Source organism: Phyllostomus hastatus, unplaced genomic scaffold (assembly GCF_019186645.2).
Source record: "Phyllostomus hastatus isolate PE091 unplaced genomic scaffold, TTU_PhHast_1.1 phas_scaffold_78, whole genome shotgun sequence".
NCBI classification, from domain to species: Eukaryota; Metazoa; Chordata; class Mammalia; order Chiroptera; family Phyllostomidae; genus Phyllostomus; species Phyllostomus hastatus.
In genome coordinates, this window is record NW_025334041.1 from 84,840,149 (window position 1) to 84,860,387 (window position 20,239).

General features: G+C 41.0%; 1 protein-coding gene across 15 annotated transcripts in view; it reads right to left on the reverse strand.

Annotated features, from left to right (window-relative positions):
• ASPRV1 (aspartic peptidase retroviral like 1) overlaps nt 1-20,239 on the reverse strand; it is a 112,044-nt gene that overhangs the window by 63,680 nt on the left and 28,125 nt on the right. For 9 of the 15 annotated variants that reach the window (XM_045827014.1, XM_045827009.1, XM_045827011.1 and 6 more), the window contains one exon: nt 18,795-18,917. The exons of 2 other annotated variants lie outside the window; for them this stretch is intronic. The gene's annotated coding sequence lies outside the window, so the exon portion shown is untranslated. Of the gene's footprint in view, nt 1-13,661; nt 17,392-17,416; nt 17,836-18,794; nt 18,918-20,239 lie in introns of those variants that run through there. 4 more of the 15 variants (XM_045827013.1, XM_045827006.1, XR_006784348.1 and 1 more) reach the window with 3 other exon arrangements.

A 20,239-nucleotide genomic window follows, 5' to 3' on the forward strand; every position in this document is an offset into this window, starting at 1 on the left:
TCCTTGACTGCTTTTGACAGTGGGAGGGATTTACCCAGGCCAGGACTGGCTGTGACTACTGACCACCTCCATGGCAGAGGCCTTCCATGGAGGATCAGTTATGCAGAGGCAATGTGCTGGTGCTCCACTACATAGTCTGTATTGGCCCTGGGGTTTCCTGAGTGGTGCAGGCCAAGGTCATCCCAGCTTGTGTTCTGCTCAGGGCCACCCTGCATGAGTTATAAAGCAATCTGAGATGGCTGCTACTTGTGCTGGGCTTAGAGATTCTCAGGTGAAGCCAAGTTGTGAATCTAGGCTGGCTGCTGGTAGTGCAGTGCCTGGGGCCATTTAGCAAGAGTTATGGGGGTTGGGGATCTCTGAAGCTGGCTGTTGTTTGTTTGAAAGGAAGTTGTGAAGCATGAGCAAAGACTAGCCACTCATATGGAAAAGTCACTGTTAACAGCTTGGGTGGGCCTGTCGGCTGGGTAGGACAGTGTCTCAGGGAATCCCCACAGCAGGGAAAACAGTGTTAGCCAGGTTGAGGGAGTCTCAGTTATGGCACCTGCCTGCCATCTCTATGGCTCTGTGGGGGCAGGGTTTAGAAAAGGGACAATGGCCTCTGCCTGACTTTTTGTCTAGGAGAAATTTGTCCCTCAGCTCTTGCCTTGATGCCAGACACTTCAGTTCCTTCCTGTATGCTACTGGTGCCTTTCAAGATGCTACCCTGGTGCTGGAGCTCAGAGGGAGTAAGTCTGAGTAAGTTCATGTATGGGTTTTCTTTAAGAGGACTGCTTGAAACTCCAAAGTTTCTTCCATTGATTCAATCCCTGCTGGTTTTTGCAGCCAGAAGTTATGGCAACTTATCCTCATGGCACTGGAACCCTGGCCTGTGCGGCCTAGTGTGGGGCTTGGACTCCTCATTCCTAAGATATCCCTCCTGAATTTTTATGTACCACACATGGATATGGAACCAGCCTGTTCTGCTTCTTCACCACTCCTACCACTATGGATGGAAGTGGTTTCTTTAATTCCATAGTTGTCAGACTTCTATTCAACTTGATTTCTGACAGTTCTAAGTAAAGGTTGTCTATAGTTTTGTTGTAATTTTGATGTGGTTGTACAAGGAGGTGAGCTGTGTTTACCTACGATGCCATCTTGACTGGAAGTCTGGATGGATCTTGAGGGCATTATGCTAAGTGGTATAAGTAGGACAGAGAAAGACAAATGCTGTTATGACTTCACTTATATGTGGAATCTAAAAACAAAACAAGAAACAATCTCAAAGATGCAAAAAACAGACTGGTTGCCAGAAGCAGGGGTAGGGAGTAGGCAAAATGGGTGACGATGATCAAGAGATACAAACTTCCAATTATAAAATAAATCAGTCATGGGGATGTGATGTACAACATGGTAACTATAGTTAATAATATGGTATTGCATATTTGAAAGTCAGCAAGATTGTAGGTCTTAAAAGTTCTCATTACAAAAAAAGTGTATAACTATGTACAATAAAAAATGTTAACTATGCTTATTGTGGTGATTATTTTGCAATATATACAAATATTTAATCATTATTTTGTCCACCTGAAACTAATACATGTCAGTTATACCTCAATAAAAAAATAATGCATATACCTTAATTAAAAAAGACTTTATTGCTAAGAATGCTAACCATCACCTGAACCTTCAATGAGTTATAATATTTTTGTTGATAAAAGGTCTTGCCTCCATGTTGATGAAAACGAAATTATCTGTGCAACAAAGTGAAGCACAAGATAACAAGACCACTAAGTGTAAACTCGCCGGCTCAGAGAAAAGCCTGTATTACCAGTCCAAAACAATTCATGTACTCCCATACTGGGGTCCACTGACAATGAGAATGTAATTAAGGAAAGCAGTGTTTTGGTCCCAAACGTGTTACATGTCTTTCAAAAATAAAGGGGTTTGGGTACCACCCTATGATGAAATTCCTGTTGTTTCCAGGCTGGAATTCTGGAGCCTCAAATCCCAGTGAAATAGACAAAACTAAGGTGTTAGCTTTAAGGACTTCTTTCATCTAGGTTGGTAGGGCCTAAGACTAAGTTTAAAGCGATTGAGAGGCTTCTCCAAAGGAAAGGCAAAGACAAATGCAAGGAGCTCGGTTCCTCGCAAGGCCTGGGCCTTGCCTTCCTGGGCCACTCAAGTAAAAACACTTCCCTTTCTAAGGGGAAGGAGCAAGCCAGACCTCCCAAGCAGAGGAGGGCCCAGGCCCTCCCACTGCATCAAAGGCAGGAGGCAAACAGGGTTTTCAAGGCTGTAAATAACAATAAAAAGAAGCAAATTCTAGGAAAGAAGAATTCTGAGCTTTGCATTCCTTTGTTCACCATGCCAAAGAGTACAACAGCAGGCACCATGGCCCAGTAGCCTGCCTCACGAGACCTTTTTAGTTCCTAGGGAGGGCATTTAGTGAGAGGTCCCTAAATTCTTCTTATAGGTTAAGATTTACAATACCCAATTAAACAAATAAAGAGAGTAAGAAGGTAAGGATGAGGAATAAATATTTTATTTTACATAAACAAAAGACATAAGTTGACTTTTCATTCATTAATATCATAATTAGAAGAATACGGCCTTAAATATTTTTTAAAAGATTTTATTTATTTTTTAGAGAGAGGGGAAGGGAGGCAGAAAGAGGGAGAGAAACATCAATGTGTGGTTGCCTCTTGCACACCCCCTACTGGGGACCTGGCCTGCAACCAGTCAGGTGCCCTCACTGGGAATTGAACTGGCAAACTTTTGGTTCACCATGGTCTGGCGCTCAATCCACTGAGCAACACCAGCCAGGGCAGCCTTAAATATTTTTGACCTAAATGAACCCTCTAATAAAATTTATAACAGGATGAATACATTGCCAATCAAATAAATAGGAATGTGTTTTTTTTAAATGGGAACATTCTATTTGTAATTTCTCTGCACTTGTTTTTTTCTCTGATACAGAAACCTACTTTAATGTTTTCATGGCCACATAGCATTTCAGTCCTGCTACTCATGGATATTTACCAATGCAATGAACATTCTTATTCAGAGAACTCTGCTCAGAAATAAGCATTTCTTTAGATGAAATTCTAATTTGCTCTGCCTATTTGTATTCTTTGTTCATTTTCTATTGGGCTTGTCTTTTCCTTACTGATTTATAGGAACCCTTTATAAATTATAGATGTTAATCTATTGTCATTTACACATATTGCAAAAATTTTCTCCTTGCCTTCCAACTTTGTTTACGATGACTTTAGCCAGACAGAAGTTTTTGTCAGTTAAAGTCATTTTCATGTGGCAAATCCAATCACAAACAGTTTAGAAAACACTGCCATGGGAACAGTGTACCCCAAACTCTGAACCACATAGCCTCTTCTGCTGGGGGCCACACAACCTTGCTTAGGTTCCTGTGGGGAATGGCTGATTAGGCAATCATTTCTGAGCTGTTCACATCTGGTTTTATAGCCAGGGTAACGGTATAAATAGATCATGAAGGAGCAAAATGAGTTCTGAAGATTTTGTTTGTTTTCAGCTATTTGGAATCTCCTTTCATAAATGTTTAGCGTCATGTACTAACAATGTCAAAGGAATCCTGAACCACTGAAAATCCAAAAACATCTTTATAAATAATAATCTGAGTACTTCCAGACTCTCAAACAATGTGGGCTTTAGGGCATTATTTGCTGCTAGTATAGGTGGAGGAAGACATAAATTTCATACTCCACAAGAACAGAAAGGCTCAAGAATCCACTGACTCCTAGCATTTTAAACAAGAAACCTTTACAAAGTTTCTTTCCAGCCTCTCACTGAAGACTGGCACAACCTGATCCTGAACAATTCAAAAAACCCTAGTGGCCAAATGAGATTTTCCTACAGGAGTAAACTTAGTCCCTCTTTCTACAAACTCTGCCTAAAGGCCCAGTACTTTGTGGAGGTCCTCAAAGTACTTGGCCGGAACCCCCTTCTCTTCCTTCCCCAACCAGTAAAACTCCACGGTATTTAGGTTGGCCAGTGCAGAATGCAGACCTAAAAGATAGTTCTGGCCTCCCTCCCCCTAGCTAAATCCTGACACTCCTTGAGGAACTTGGTTTCCAGGCAATGAAGGTTCTGCCATAGAATCATTCATCAGCACCCAGTGGTACCAAGAGGAAAAACAATCTGTCTCAGTGCTGCTGAAAAGACATTATTCCTACAATCTTCCCAAAAATAAAATCTTTCTGTTGCTGACGCTTGTATCAAGTAACTATACTTCTCCTCACTGCTCTCAACTACTGACCTCTTGGTCCGTCAATGACTTTGGCCTCTTGATCAGAGTCTCTGCCTTTCCACTCTAAGTCAGACCCTTTGTCTGGTCATGATCTCCTGTATTTCTGTCCCTCCTTGTCTTTATTTCTACAGCTTCTGTTACTCAATAACAATGAGATTTTCAGTCCCTTGATATCAGCCCCCCATTATATTGCTGCCTATCAGTCCTCTCCTGGACTCACTTCTCTCTCTAGTCAACTAGATGACAACCATTCTGCTACCAATATCTTAGACTCCCTTCACTCCAAGTCTACCACTTGCCCCGACAAAACACAGCTCCTATTTGAACAGAATGTCCTCTGCTTTAACCCCTAACTTGCTGAGTGATACTAAAGCAAGCACTATTGTAAGGGCTGCTTCCTCTAGAAATTTATCATCTTCAACATTAGTTGGTTCTTTGGCACTGTTCAGTCATCCTCCTACATGTCCAGATTACTGCCATTGGCACAAGTTTTTAAAAACCATGACACTGTCCCCAATATCTCACCTGGTCCTAGCAAATGACCTCAATTTCTTCTGTCTAGAAAAAACAAAACCCAACAGAAGGAAACTCCAACTTTCTGTCTCCCCCAAATTTCAGCAAACTCCTCTTTCCCATCATAACCCTCGCCCCTATCGAATGGTCGCAAAAGGTAAAAAAGCAATTACCAGTGGTAGTGGTGGTGGTGATGGAATTAACCTCAGTGGTCCCCTAACTCTTTGTTCAGTTCAAGTTTAATCTCTGCACCGGTGCTCAGGATACAGCAGCCCCTTCTCCCCAGGTGCCTTGCTCAAAAATTTTTATTTCTCTTTCAATCTCCAACCTCTCCTTCTCTACTGCTTCTTTCTCCACAGCACAGAGATATGCTCAGGTCTCAAAAAAGTAAACACACCACAAATCCTGTGACACGCTTCCCTCCGCCCCCCCAATAACTCTCCTCATTTCACAGAAAAGTTTCCTGAAAGAGTAGTCTTCCTGACTCAGTCCACACCCTCCCTTCATTTGCTAGCTGCAGAGGTACTGTCTCTTAGAAGAGAGTGGAATGGTCTTATTTACCAAAGGTCTGCTCTTTGGAAAATTGCTTTAGAAATTAACAAAGAAGCATACTGAAAGGAAATACATTATGTTGCTATTAAATCAGGGTTTTAAACATGAATAAGAATAATTTTTAATAACAGGAATGAGAATAGATTTCCTCTGTATCAACACTACCTCTGACTACAGTATAAGCAATATTGTTTAAAGTGTTTTTTAAAACAAAGCTGTTTTAGACAGATTCCCTGATTCTCTAGATCCAAAAGCAAAAAAGAATCTCTCCTCTGAGTTCCCAGTTAGTCTATACCTGTCATACTCAATCACTTTCTCTCAAATTATTATAGAATTCCCTGCAGTTAATAAATATTTGCTAGATGAATGAATGGACTTTACAAGCACCTATTATAAATCAGATAATTCTAATTACTAATCAGTCTAATGGACTAATTAAATCAGGCCTCCTGAAAAACCTCCACTGACATTTTACTAACTTAATATTAGTCTTTTTCTACACATTTAATAAAGTTGCATTTAGTCATTAACATCCTGTAACTTAGGGTTTCACTCATTTAAACATGCCTTGCAAAGTCTGAAATACTGAGATATTATCATGTCATTTGGGATTCAATCTGAAAGGACTAAGTTATTGTCACAGTCAGTGAGGCAGAAATTATCCAATCTAAGGAATATGAGCAGGGCATTGGTGGAAAGGAATGCATTTCTCCCCTCCCTCACCTGAAAAATACCCCAAGAAATGCTCCTCCAGGAGGCACTGAGACTTCCTCTCACGCAGGGTCTTGCTCCCCTCTGCTTCAATTCCTTTCACATAACCTGAGTGTCAGCTACTCAGTATAAGCATGTCTTTGTCCTTGCTGGACCTTCTAGAGGCTTACTCTTTTCTAAAACAAGGAAGTTTGCCTAGAGTCTCAAAAGTTTTTTTTTTTCTGATGTGAATAACTGAATACTACTTGTAGCACGAAAAATAACATTTTATCTTGAAAAACAGGTTCAATGCTTAAAGAAACCCAGTGGTAACTCCTTTTGTGATATGAAGAAGGTCCATGTCCCCCTACAACCCCCAATATAACTGCTAGATCATCTATATAAGACCAATAATTCTCCTCAAGCAAGATACGGAGATTGGTGTCAGGAGCTTCTTCCAAAGCATTGATATTCCTGCTATCATAGTCCCTCTGAAGAAGTCAGTCTTTAATCCTTACCCAGGGAGAATTATGGGCTTGGAGGACTGTACTGAGAGCAAAAAGGTGGCAGGAAATGTATACCAGGAAACACAGAGCAGGGTAACGGCCCCAGTCCCTCTGAGGCCAGATCCAGGACCTCCCCATTTGCTTTACCCTCAGAGGGTATAATTTCCACTGGGCTAAAAATCACCAATGGCACCGAGCCAAAGAGCAAGACCAGGCTGGGTAAGCACGAGCTAGCCATGAGCCAGAGAGGCTCCTGATTTAGAATCTAAGCAGTGAGGAGGAAGGGTCATGGAGAGCCTCTTCCAGAGGACTTAGAAAGTATCTGCCCTCTCTGGGTAAGACACAGGTTGCCAATCAGAAATCTTATACCTCTAGAAGCCTCCTCACTTGCTTCAGAAACCTTCTCAGCAGCCTCATCTTATTAGAAGAAAAGATCGTGAGACAGGGATTCAACTAACACCAGCTTACTGGTTTTAGAAATGTCCCTACTGTATGGAGTCACCAGCTCACAGAGCAGAAGCTTCCCATGGTACCTCTATTTCCTCCCTTCTGAAGGAGGTGTGAGGCTCTGGGAAGACTGTTCCTCACAACTCAATATGCCTCAGGGAGAAAGTCCTTCAGTCCTTCACTCGCTCACCCAACAGCTTCCTAACTGCACACTCTGCTCCAAGCACTGGGCTGCAAGGATGCCTTGCAGGGCTGTGAGTGGACACTGGGCTAGCAATTGCCTGAGAACCTCTTTAAAATAGACCCTGTTAATTCAGAACTTCTGACAGGAAATAACTGTGTGTGTGTGTGTGTGTGTGTGTGTGTGTGTGTGTGTGTTTATGCTACCAGAAAGGGTTAGCAAATAATTTAAACCCATAAATATGATTGCCATTTGGAAAACTGAAGGAACTTAAAAGACTTTGGATACTTTACTCATTAAAGTAGGTCCTCTTAGGATCTCTACCAGATGGCACATATACAAATGAGTTACCATGTGATCCCAAAAGTAAACAAACCTAATGACTTCATAAAAAATTTTTTTCATGTAATTAATTCAAACAAGTTCTTCCCTCCTGGATCAAAGTCAATATGTTTTTACTGTATTACTTTCAAAAGAATGAAACCAGAGTTCGATAAACCAATAAGCTACCACATTAACTCTGCTGTAACCAAACTGGCCAACCTTACTTCCAAAACACCTCAAACTATTTATGGACAGAATAGGACGTTTTTCCCCTTTGAATTCAACAGAAATTCATTTTCTACTTTAGAAGAATGTCAGGGCCTACAAGGGCCAGGGCACAAGGCAGTGACTATGAGTGGCATGGTGTCTTCCCTGGCTCTCTTCTTCCTCTCATCACTTACCATACTCTGTCATATATAATGTGCACAAAACTGTGGTGCACATTACACATGGCAAAATATAGTAACTGTGGGTACTCCTACAGGAGCTTTTTCTCTAGGCTACAGGCTGCCAGGCTGCAGCTTTTTCTCTAGTCTTTTCCTCCTTGGAAAATTCATCTCTAAGAGATAGAAAGTGAGGAACTGGAAATGGACTTTGAGGCCTGAATACCTAACTTAAGAGATTACATTCTACTCTGAGCCTCAGTGTCCATATAAAAGAAGAAAAATAGTAACACATAACATACAGGATTGTGTTAGTTAAGTCGCTGTATACACTGGCCTTTATAAATGGTAGAGTGGCTGTTATTTTGGGGGGATTACTGCCCACTCCTACCTCTCCTAGAAGAGTGGTTCTCTTTTCCTCTTAACCCCATTTCTGTCAGGAAGAGTAATTTTCCAACTTCACAGGGTAGGCAGAAACTTTGACATTATCAGTGATTTGCTACTCTTTCTTCTTTATCCTCTTCCTGACAAACAGGCTATCAAATCAGTGTTTCCTTCCATGGAATGTCCTTCAGATTAACCCTTGTCTTTATAATCCCACTGTCTACCCTAGTTTATGCCTCGTTATTACAGGCCTGGACTGCCACTATCATTTACTGCTTTTTTCACTTCATTTCATTCATTTACACCATAAAACCTTCCCTGGACACTGCTTTTATCACCACTATTCATTACCTAATCCACCAAGGTAAAATAACTACCTGGTTTTAGCCCACCAATCACTCTCAAGTTAGAATCTATTTCCTATTTTTAAAGACTTTATTTATTTATTTTTAGAGAGCAGGTAAGAGTGGGAGAGAAACATCAATGTATGAGAGAAACATCAATGTATGAGAGAAACATCAATCAGTGTGCCTCTTGAACACCCCCAACCAGGGACCTGGTAACAGCCCAGGCATGTGCCCTGACCAGGAATCAAATCAGTGACCCTTTAGTTTGTGGGACGATACCCAACCCACTGAGCCATGCTGGTCAGGTAACCTATTTCCTTTTTTTTAAGTGGCCTCCTTTTTTCCAAATCAAAAAAGATAATTTCTGTTAACAATGTGTTCCATAAGTTTTTAAATAAATATTTCAACTAATTCATATATATTTTTCATGTATGTTATAGCCATCTGTGTCAATAATTATAGATCTATTTCATTTATCATTGTATAGACATACCACAATTTATTTGACCCTATACAAAGCCATTTTGATTGCTTTAGAAACTCTGTAGTAGCAAATATCCTCATACATATATCTCTGTGCACTAGCCCTTGGGATAAATACCTAGAAGTTAAATTACTGGTTTAAAAGTGTATGCAATTTATTATTTCTTAAATTTCTCTGATTTTAGAGAAACAGAGAGAAAGGGAGGGAAGGAGGGAGAAAAAGAGGAAACACTGATTTATTGTTCCACTTATTTATGCATTCATTGGTTGCTTCTCGTATGTACCCTGACCAAGGATTGAACCCCACAACCTTGCATATAGGAACAAAACTCTAATCAACTGAGCTACCTGATCAGGGCCAAGAATACCTGCACTTTAAATTTGATACATATTGCCAAATTGAACTTCAGAGAGACTATGTTAATTTATATCCGCAGCAACACAGTATGAGTTCACTTCCTCAAGTCCTCCATAGCAATAAATATTTTCTGTTTAATATGTGTTAATCTAATATGATATTTAATTTAATATGATATCTCATTTCTGTTTGTATTTTCTGGATTATAAGTGAAACAGCCTTTTTTATTAGTCTATGACTTTGGCCCATTTGTGTGTGTTTTTGCTTTTTTCCAATTGATTTGTAAGAGGCTTATGCACCTTAGAGTCATGTTGAAAACACTTTGTTAACCAGATGGCATCTGCTTTTTAATTTTGTTTATGGTGTTTGTTGTAATTTTTTTAGATAATCTATCACACTTTTTCCTTTATAGTTTCTGCCATTGGTGCCCTAATAAATTATTTTCTAGTATACATATTACTTTAGATGTCATGTAAAGATCTTTAATCTACCTAGAATTTATTTTGCTAGAAGATGAAAATTTTTTTAATGGTTAGACATTTGTCCTGAACACTATCCTTTCCCACTAAAACCCGGGTCTGTTTCTGGGCTTTCTAATCTATTCTGAGCCCAGCTCCCCAACAAGAATTATTCTTTCCTGTTAGATTAGTTTTTCCATTGCCACAATAGGTTCTATGCAGGTTGCTGCCCATATTCACATTGTTGCCTTTGCCTGAAACATCCTCTTTCCTCCCCATCACAGATCCTTCAAAGCAAAACCATTCCTGGGATAAGAAGTAAATGCTACCTAAAACAAAAAATGCTTTCAAAAGAGGGAAGATAATGTAAAAGAACACATCAGAGTTTCCCCAAATTCTTTGTGTAGCTAAAGAAGTGGATGAGTATTTTATTCAGCAGAGCCCTTTGGTGGGCTTTGGACACACAGAAGTGAGTTAGGGAGGAAAAGTTAAGAGTTCGCTTACTTTGCATAATAGAGTAAAAGTATTTGAAGTGCTTAGTGACAATACAGTAAGGAAGGTTTGCAGAAGAAAGGTAAGATTATAAGAAAGTAAGGCCATATACCTAGGTGATATGAATAGCAGTAAATCCCTAATGGCTAGGTAGGCAAAAGTATTTTAAGGGACAGGAATAGCCAGTTTTAAAATTCAAGTTGCTTCCTTTCCTACAATGTGAAATACTCTCCATCACCCCAAACTTTTAATAAAGTCTGCTACACACATAAAGGCTAGCTTGGAGACAGATATGTGAGTTCTACATCTGGGTCAGTGTGGATGAAAACAGATACTGTATAGCATGTTTGGAACAGCAAGGCCATTTATAATGTGAAGTAATTTAGAGCTCAAAATTAGAGTGACCATAAATAAATACATGAGATTCCAGGAATTTGGAGCAATCTAGGTGAAGGAATAAGACTTTCTACAAGTTGTAGAATGACACATTGAGACAAACTTTTAAGGAAAACTATAGTTCTAGCTAACTACTTACGAGTTACACTAGGATACTCAATCTTTGGGACAATCTAAAAGGAACCAATCTGCATGAGGTTCAGTAGCATCTTACAAAAGCAGCCAGTAGAGAAGGTGACAATTACTCTGCTTGCCTAAGAAACAAGCTGAGGATTATATGCCCCATCCCTTCTCCACTCTGCATGCTTCCAAGGGGTCTTCTGACCCCTATCCTACCTAGAGTGTTCTTATAAACTCTCACTTCTTCCACGATGCTTTCTCCCGGTTTTAGCCCTCAGATGCTTCCCTTTCAGAACTTCCATTTTACTTAGAATCTGAATCTCAATTTAACCGTTAATTGCTCTTTATGTTTTTTCTGTTAACTTCACTGCTGAATTCAAGTATAGGTGCCTTGCAGACAAGAACCACAACCTAAAAAGAAGGAAAAAAGGGGAGGAGGCAAGAAGGAAACCACCCACCCACATCCTAAACAACTTACATTACACTCAGAACCTACCAAATTTCTGGTGGGGGAAGAGTATAAGATAGTGATACAGAAACAACTTTATTAATGACCCTGGATGGTGATGCTCCTAAGTCAAGGAAAAGAGGAGGAATAGGAATATAGGAATATAGGAATAGGAATAGGAAGGAATAGAGGAATATGGAGAAGAGGATGGGTTGAAAAAGGATATAATTTAGCTTAGAATGTATTGAGTTTAAAATGTAGAAGAGCCATCCAGGTTATAACGTCAATAGTGTTTAGCCACTGTGAGTCAGGAACTCAGAAGAGAAATTTAGGGTTAGAGACAGAGATTTGAGAGTTTCTTAAGTATCAGTAATAGAGCTAAAACCCTAAGCATAAACAGCATCACCCAGGGATAGTAAGGGGAGGAGAGAAGAGAGCTAAGAACAGAATCTTAGGAAATATCTTTATGTAGGGAGCCTGTTAGGGAAAAACTAGTTGGAGAAAACAAGCCTTCTGTAGTTATAGGCCAACTAATACTTATAGGCAGACTGACCAAATAACTGACTGGCTCCATTTAAGATCTCTAAATGCCCATTTCAAGCCTTCTTTCCACCTTCTGTAAGTTACCTCACTCCCTGATCTTCAGTTAAAACTATGGTCTTTCAGAGGAAGCGGCAGAAATGGTCAAGTGCCATAGGACAGGATCCCTAGGGTGGGGCTTGTGGGTAGAGAATGCTACTTGTTGAATGTTCAAAGAACATCATACCTAATGGCATACCTAAAAGCTGAGCTTTTCCATCTAGTTCGTTTTATGATTATCTCAGCCAACTGAATTAAGATTGGCCAACCAAAGTTATCACTCATGACAGTAAAGACATATACATAAGGGTCTCAAAGAGTACTAGTAATTTCTTTTTTTTTTTTAAGATTTTATTTATTTATTTTTTAGAGAGGGAAGGGAGGGAGAAAGAGAGAAACATCAATGTGCAATTGCTGGGGGTCATGGCCTGCAACCCAGGCATGTACCCTGACTGGGAATCAAACCTGTGACACTTTGGTTCGCAGCCCACGCACAATCCACTGAGCTACGCCAGCCAGGGCAGTACTAGTAATTTCTCAATCAAGAGTCTTAGAGATTTCTTTTTTAAATTTTATTTTTAGAGAGAGGGAAAGGAAAGGAGAAAGAGAGGGAGAGGAACATCAGTGTGTGGTTGCCTGGGGACCTGACCCATAACCCAGGTATGTGCCCTGATTGGGAATCGAACCAGTGACCCTTTGCTCGCAGGGTGGCACTCAATCCACTGAGCCACACCAGCCAGGGTGAGAGTCTTAGAGATTTCTATCTGCTTCAAGTAGTCTTTTCCTGTCTGTCCTGGTTGGGAAAAGCACACAGAGAAAAGTGACTGGCTTCCTCTTTGGTTACCACCTATGCCAGCCAGAGCTCCTTAGCACTTGGTCACCCACCCTACCAGATGTAAATGGCTCTTCACCTCTAAGATCAGTGTACCCACAAAGCATGGATTTACCTCCACTAAAAGGTTGAAAAAAAATTATTATAGTCTGGACTTCCCATGAGCTATAAGAGAAGAGGGATTTCACAGGGAAAGTAGAAAATATGTAATGTCATACCTATCCCATATGAATGTGCTCCATTCTACTTGACACTGATCCCCATTGTAAAGTCAAAATCCTGAACTAGCAGTGAGGCTTGACACTGAGGTAAACAGTTCCAGGATAGGAGGGAAGGCATGCTCGGAAGTGCTAGGGAAATCCTGGAAGAGGTCAAATGCAGAGAAAGAAGCCTCAGAGAAGTCCTCCTTCCTTGGATTCAGAAACTGGAAGAAAGGGGAAAAGGATCCAAATGTGGGAGAAAAAATGCAGAATATCTATATACTTCCTCCCCACCTTAGGGTTCCTCACCAGGTCACATCAGGCCTTATGCAGACACACAGTAAGCAGTCAAATGGGTGCTATGATTCCAGCAGAGACTGGTAAACAGTAGGTGGTTCAGTGGGCTTTTGTTCAATGAAGAACACAAGGAAAAATTTCCTACCCCAAATAATTTTTTTCATGGATAGTCACATTACCTTCACCTACAATTTCTCCATTTGCTGTCCATTCATTTGGGATCAAGACTCATACTTTCTAAAACTGTGCCCCACCAAACTTCATGTTCTGTTAGATTTTAATAAATATTCCTTTAGAAAATAAAATGGTTTTCTAATTAAGTTGGAAAAATATTATATTCTTTATACTTTATATTATACTCCCTTTTGGAGCTTTACAAATGCATATTTAAAGCTCTTATTGAGGCAGAGGCAGCTGTAGAGCTAGCATGAAATTCAGGATAGGGGCCTAAGCTAAGAATCTTGTTCCACAAGGGCACCTGGACAGATCAGCATGACATTCAATTAGACAACAAGTAGCAGGCAGAATTCAGGGTGGTCAACACTGGGAGATATGTGCATGAGCAGGACTCTACCTACCAAAGCCTAAATTCAAGAAAAGGCTCTAGGCTCAGAGAAGGGACCTAGCCTAATTAAGGCTGGAAAGCAAAGGCCACAGCCCCTGGTGAGGGATTGACAACAGGGTTGTAGTCTTGAACAGGGCTGGGGGTTCAGGCAGGCAATTAGACAAAGCTTGATCCTCTTAGGAAAAAGTCAAAATATATGTATTACGGAAGGGAGACACCGATTGTCATGCAGTGCACAGTACACATGCCCATAAGTCCCTCCCTGCTGGGGGTACTAGCTCCAAAATCTTAGTGACCAGCAGATCCAGCTACATCACTAGATCTTGTGTATGGGGCTACAGTAGTTAGGGGAAAAGGATGGAGTGTGGTACCTCCAGAAAACTCTCCAGAGCTGTGCTAATTCCAGTAAGGAAACAGATTCAAACCCTGTAAAACTTCAGGAGGTGAGAGGTAGAGACCATTCCTAGGACAGCCCTTTAGGAAAATATGCCAAAAGAAACGAGTAAGAACCCCAGAGGCCTGAATGAAGCCAAAAATCTGATCAAAGGAAAATGTACTAGACTTAGGGTACAAATGTGGACAGAGTAGAAGTTGAAGCTTGAGACTGAAAGACCTCCATGAACCCAACTGTGAGGATCTAGGAAAGGCAGAGAGTTGAGTTGCCTCTGTCAAAGACCCCCTGGGGGAGAAAAAGATGTGAAAATTTAGATCACACAGGCAGTTTAAGAAGCCTGGTAAATGAGAGATGAAGCCAACTAAGGGAGGTTCTCTCTGTTTGGAGGAATTCAGGCCAAAAAGTTGTAGATCTGAATCACAGGTGCTATGCTGGCAGCCTCTGGAGTGGCTTTTTGGCTCTACAAAGTCAGTGAACAAGGGGAAACTGCACCTTCTCATGGACACCCGCAAGTGCTTTGTCACTGTTTTTAACGTGGCTTATTTTGCTTTCCGGTAAAGCCCTGTCTCTGCACAGCTCATTGGGAAATCAAGACCAGAAGCTGTATATGACCAGTGGCCACTAAGGAAGTGCCCTGCCCATGTTGTCAGCAGCAGCTTCTTTTGCGCCACCATTTGACGTCATTTCTGGGAAGCTCCTTCACACTTCCTAAGTTCTGATGGTCTTGTCTAAGGACAGTCACAGCAAACCACAGACCCAAAAGTCCTTGTCACATTCTGCCTGTCAGATGCTCTCCAGACAATACTGTGCCTGCATACTTAGCATGCTGGTGGGAAATCTTTGCTCCAAGCCCCCTCTTGGGATCAAGAGCATCCATCCCACCTACCCTCAGCTGCTAGTTGTTTTTATTTTTTTTTTTCAGACAAAACTGTAAAGGAAATGAAACGTTTCTTTAGAGACCAAACTTCTCTTTTCAGAGAGCCTTTATCTCCAACTCAGTGTTGTCTCCCTCCTGCCGCTATGACTGGGAGCACAGTGTCCTCTCCTCTCTGTCGGTTGTCTTAGTCTAGTTCTCAGAGATTAATCTCATAAATTGAATGACACTTCCACTTACATGACCAATATCCTTCATATCAAACCCCTTCCTGGAGTCTCTTCATTTTTAGTAGGGTCTCAAAGACTTAAATCTAGGGAATGAAATCTCACTGTGTAACTCCAACCAATGGCAAATAGCTGAGGTAAGTCTTTGAGGGGCAGGACACATTCTTGGTGCCCCTAAGATTACACCAATTGATAGACCAGCCCTGTCTCTTCTTATTCCATCACCTGACACTCTCAAGCTGTCTACTCTGCCAGCCCAAAGGCCAGGCTCCCCTGGATCTGAGCCAAATCCACTGCCATCTGGTCTCCCTTAGAAAGACAAAAGAGAGACACCTTGTTTACTCAGTAATAATTCACTGCAATAGTCACATAACAGGTGCCACCAGCTCTAGTAGATGCAGTAAGCGCACACCACACCCTCATCTCTGCCCCTGTCATGGCTTACTCCTTGGGATACAGCAACAGATTTTATCTGAATGACAGGACAGGGCCTCTTAAGCACTAAACCAGAGTTACCAGTGGTGTTTTGACACTTGTGGGTTACACTGCAATGGTGAACTAGAGCTAAAGAATAAAGGCTTTTTTAAATCTTCCCCTACAGCCATTTGGTATTTTTCCCACATATGTTGTTGTAGCATCTCTCTATATAAAACCTAGTATCCTATAAATAGGATGCTCTGGCTAAACAGGTCTCAACAAGCAAAACTAGAGAAAGATGGTGTCTCCCCATCTCTTTCTGCCCACACCCCTTTGCTAAATCTTGTCAGAGATAGAAGAGCTCTACAATAACAGCATGGGCCTTGGAATTGCAGACTTGAGTAGAAATCAATCCTAGTTCAGCCTTTTATTCGCTGTTTGACCCTGGGCAAGTTACATAACTTCTCTTTCAGCTTGCCCACGTGCAAAAATTGAGATAAATATTGGTTTGCATTATGATAAGAAAATATATGAAAAGCATCTAGTTACATGCTGGCTCTTCAGGGATGTATTTGTTCTTCCTCATCTAGCACATCATACACCTGGTGCCTTCATGTTACGCTCTGGCTATACAAGGCCAAGGTATGTGCCCCGCACAAACCCTTCCTTTCTTTCCTAAACCCTATCAAAGTTCTCATTCCTTAGAAGACCTGATCTAATCATGATGATAAAAGGAAAGCAATTCTGATGAAATTTAATTAAAGTAAAATGTGGATAATATTGCTGGATTCCTAAATTAACCATGTGTATGGGGGGCAGGGAGAAGGTTCTGCATTTAAAAATGGAGCCTAGAAATTCAAATGAAAGGAAGGTCAACTAATGGCAAGAGGACAGGGGACCAGTATATTGGTCTCTCTCCCTGCAAGACAACCCATATCACTATGCTGAGATGAGAAACCATCAGAGCTACAGAACATCATCTTGGATTACTGAATATCACACCTCAAGTCAACAGGTCCAGAATAAAACTTGGGAGCCTTGGCTACTCCTTCTGCTCTGGCCAGCAAGCACCACTTCCTTAGCCAAGAAGTTACCACCATGCTTTTTTTCCTAGGAGATTTCCAACACTATTTTAAACTCTTTGGAATCAAGCAGCAACAGGATTTGAATATGGTCATAGCCTTTGAACAGCCTGTAGGAAGCCTGGGCTCTACTTCCAGAATTGCACCATCCTTCTCTGAATGGTCCCAGCAAGGCCCAGATTAATACAGAAGGCAGAGTAAACCTGTGTCTTGAGTTCTCTCTCAGTAATCCAGGAAGAAATACTACAGGAAAATCTCTGGGCTTTCCATACACAGGATCAGAAAGCAGATTATTACAACTAAAATGGCCTAAGTAGCACAATGTGCTATGCTGACTATAAATCACAATTCAGCATGGGAGTTTTCCTTAGCAATGTTCACGTTCTATTTGATTTTCTTGGCAAACTCCCAGGGAGCCCAGGGCACTAGCCCAGGCTGGGGTCTCAGGAGCCAGACACCCCTTGGGGGTGAAAAGGGATAGATGGCAGCTTCAGCAGATGGAGTAAAAAGGAAAATGTGAAGTCCAAGGTGAGGGAGGGACTGGTCCAGGCAGGATTATCCAACAGCATGTGCTTAGGGAGCTATCAAAGAAGACACAATAACAAATATTTTTAAATTATTTACTATTTATCCAAGTAGTCACCATGGTAAAAACTAGAATTGTGCTGGATTTTCCTCACACTTTGATAATTTCCTTATACTTATTTTGTTTTAGTATTGTTCTTGAAATATATATGGGGGCTGAAGTATGAGGGACATAATAATCATTTTATTGCACAGGCCCCCCAAAGTTCTTAATCTGATCTTTGGCTTTAACAAGAAGCAAGAAAAACTGGGATTCCAAAGCTTCAAGGTTAATATTCACTTCTTCATTGAATAAACATTTCCTGAGGGGCTGTCCAGTAAGTGCCAGGTCTTTGCTCAGTCCTGGATACAGTGGCAAACAAAATATATGACTCCTAAGTCCCCAAAACTCAGTCCAGTGAGAGGAGCTGACAATAAGAGCAAGATCCAAAGGAAAAGGTCTGTAGTGGGAAAAAAAAAAACGAGATTACACAGCCAGTAACAGGATGTGAAGGGAGGAAACCTCTTTAGGCATGCCAGCAGAAGAGACCATGGGCAGACAAGAAGCTATTCAGAAAGATGAGCTGGGTCAGATAATGTCTTTATCCCCTACACCCATAGGGGAGAGATCCACTGTGGTGGTTTGTGTTTATCAAGAACAGGTAACCTGGGCAGTCACAGCCAGTGCTACCATGAAAGAAGTCCTTCTCTACTCACAGCCATGAACTATGATATGTGCTTTGTGAGCTGTGTGTGAGATCCCAAAAGTGCCAAAGAAAAATAAAACTTGAGTTGTCTACTGACAAATTCAAGAAGCATAGCAGGCCAGAAATGAGAAGCATAATTCAACTGCTAGAAGAAATTGTATGACCATCCCCTCAAATTCCACTCACTTTTCTCTGATAATGCATGGAAACTAAATATAAAAGCCTAATTTCACCTGAAGGGTTGGAGCCAGGAAGAAACCTAGTGAAATGATCAGGCTACAGCCAGAAACCTCATGAGAAGGGTTTCTACTTTAGGATATGAAGTGGGCATGAATGGAGAAAGACTGTGCCTGCTGTGTTAGAGAAAGGAGCCATCCCAACAGCTGAGGCCCAGCACTACCAGAAATGGAAAGCTGTGGTGAAGGTGGAGAGCTAGCAATGGCAGGAGCTTCAGAGTAAGTGCCCAGCCCACAGAGCAGTGGCCTAGAGATATCTCCAAATACTTGTTCACTTTGGGTTTCCATTTCCTTACCTGATAAATGAAGATAATAAGAGTGTGCACTGGTTTCCTAGGGCTGCTGTAACAAATACTAAAAACTAGGTGGCTTTAAACAACAGAAATTTATTCTATGACAGTTCTAAGGCTAGAAGTCCAAAATCAAGTTGTTAACAGGGCCATGCTCCCTCTGAAGGCTCTAGGGAAGAATCCTTACCTGCCTCTTTCAGCTTCTGATGGCTGTCAGTTATCTTTGCCCTTCATGGTTTGTAGCAGTGTAATTTAAATCTCTGCCTCCATCTTCATCTGGCCATCTTCTCTCTGTGTATGTCTCCCTCTTCTTATAAGAATACCAGTCATTGGATTAGGACCAACCCTAAACCAGTATCTTCATCTTAACTTGATTATATCTAAAAAAACCCTATTTCCAAACAAAATCACATTCATGGGCTCTGGGTGGACATAAATAGGGGTGGGGGCACTATTCAACCCAGTATAGAGGATCTGCTTCAGGAAGGGTATATACACATATGTAAGGTGCTTAGAACAGTTCCTGGTACATAATATATACCATGTAAGAGTGAGCTGCCCTTCTATTTATCTCTGGCAGACAGTAGCTGCCATAGGATATGTAGATGCCCTACTTTACGAAAATCATCCTCCCTCTATCTTGAATCAGAGGCAAGATGGAACTAGAGTTCCAAAATGAGCTGATGAGTTTATTACTATTCGGTACCTCCTATCAATACCCTAACCATACCCTCAGGCTGGAGTGAGGAAACACCTGCTATTGTCACTTCATTTGTTTCTTGAACAAAGAACTTTGAGTTTGAGGTGGAGATTTGATATCTCTAGAATATTCTCCCTTCAAATTAGAGGAGGGGAGAACCAATTCTCCAGAAGGAGAATTCTTCCTGATTCTTGCTCCTGCTCTTGCTCCTTCTTCTTCAATAAATGGGTTTGGGAAACTACCCAAATAAAAAGAAATAGAGCCAGCCCTGAGTGGTGTAGCTCAATGGGTTGGGTGTCGTCATGCAAATCAAAAGATTGCCAGTTTGCTTCCCAGTCAAGGCACATGCCTGGGTTGCCAGCCAGGTCCCCAGTTGGGGGCATAAGGGAGGCAACCAATTGATGTTTCTCTGACTTATCAATGTTTCTCTCTTTTCCCTTCCCTTCCCTCTCACTAAAAATAAATAAATAAAATCTTTTAAAAAAATACAGACAGATCACAACTGCTGTCTTCATATCAAAATAAGTTCCAAATAAAAACTTAAATTTAAAGATTAAATTTAAAGATTTTAAATTACATATATACACAAAGTTCTCAAAAAGAATTGGTAACTGCTTTTATAATTTTGAGGTAGCAAAGCATGCCTTGTCTTTTTTAAATTTATATATTTTAATTAAATTCATTGGGGTGACATTGCTTAATAAAATTATATAGGTTTCAAGTGTACAATTCTATAATAGATTATCTGTAATTATATTGTGTTTCTTCCTCCAAAGTCTAGTCATCTTTGGTCACCATTTAACCCCTTTACCCTCTTCTACCTGCCCCCACCCCCTTTCCTCTGGTAATCACCATACTGTTGTCTGTATCTGTGAGGGGTGTTTTTGTTTTTTATGTTTTTTTGCTTAATCCCTTCAACTATTTCACCCAGC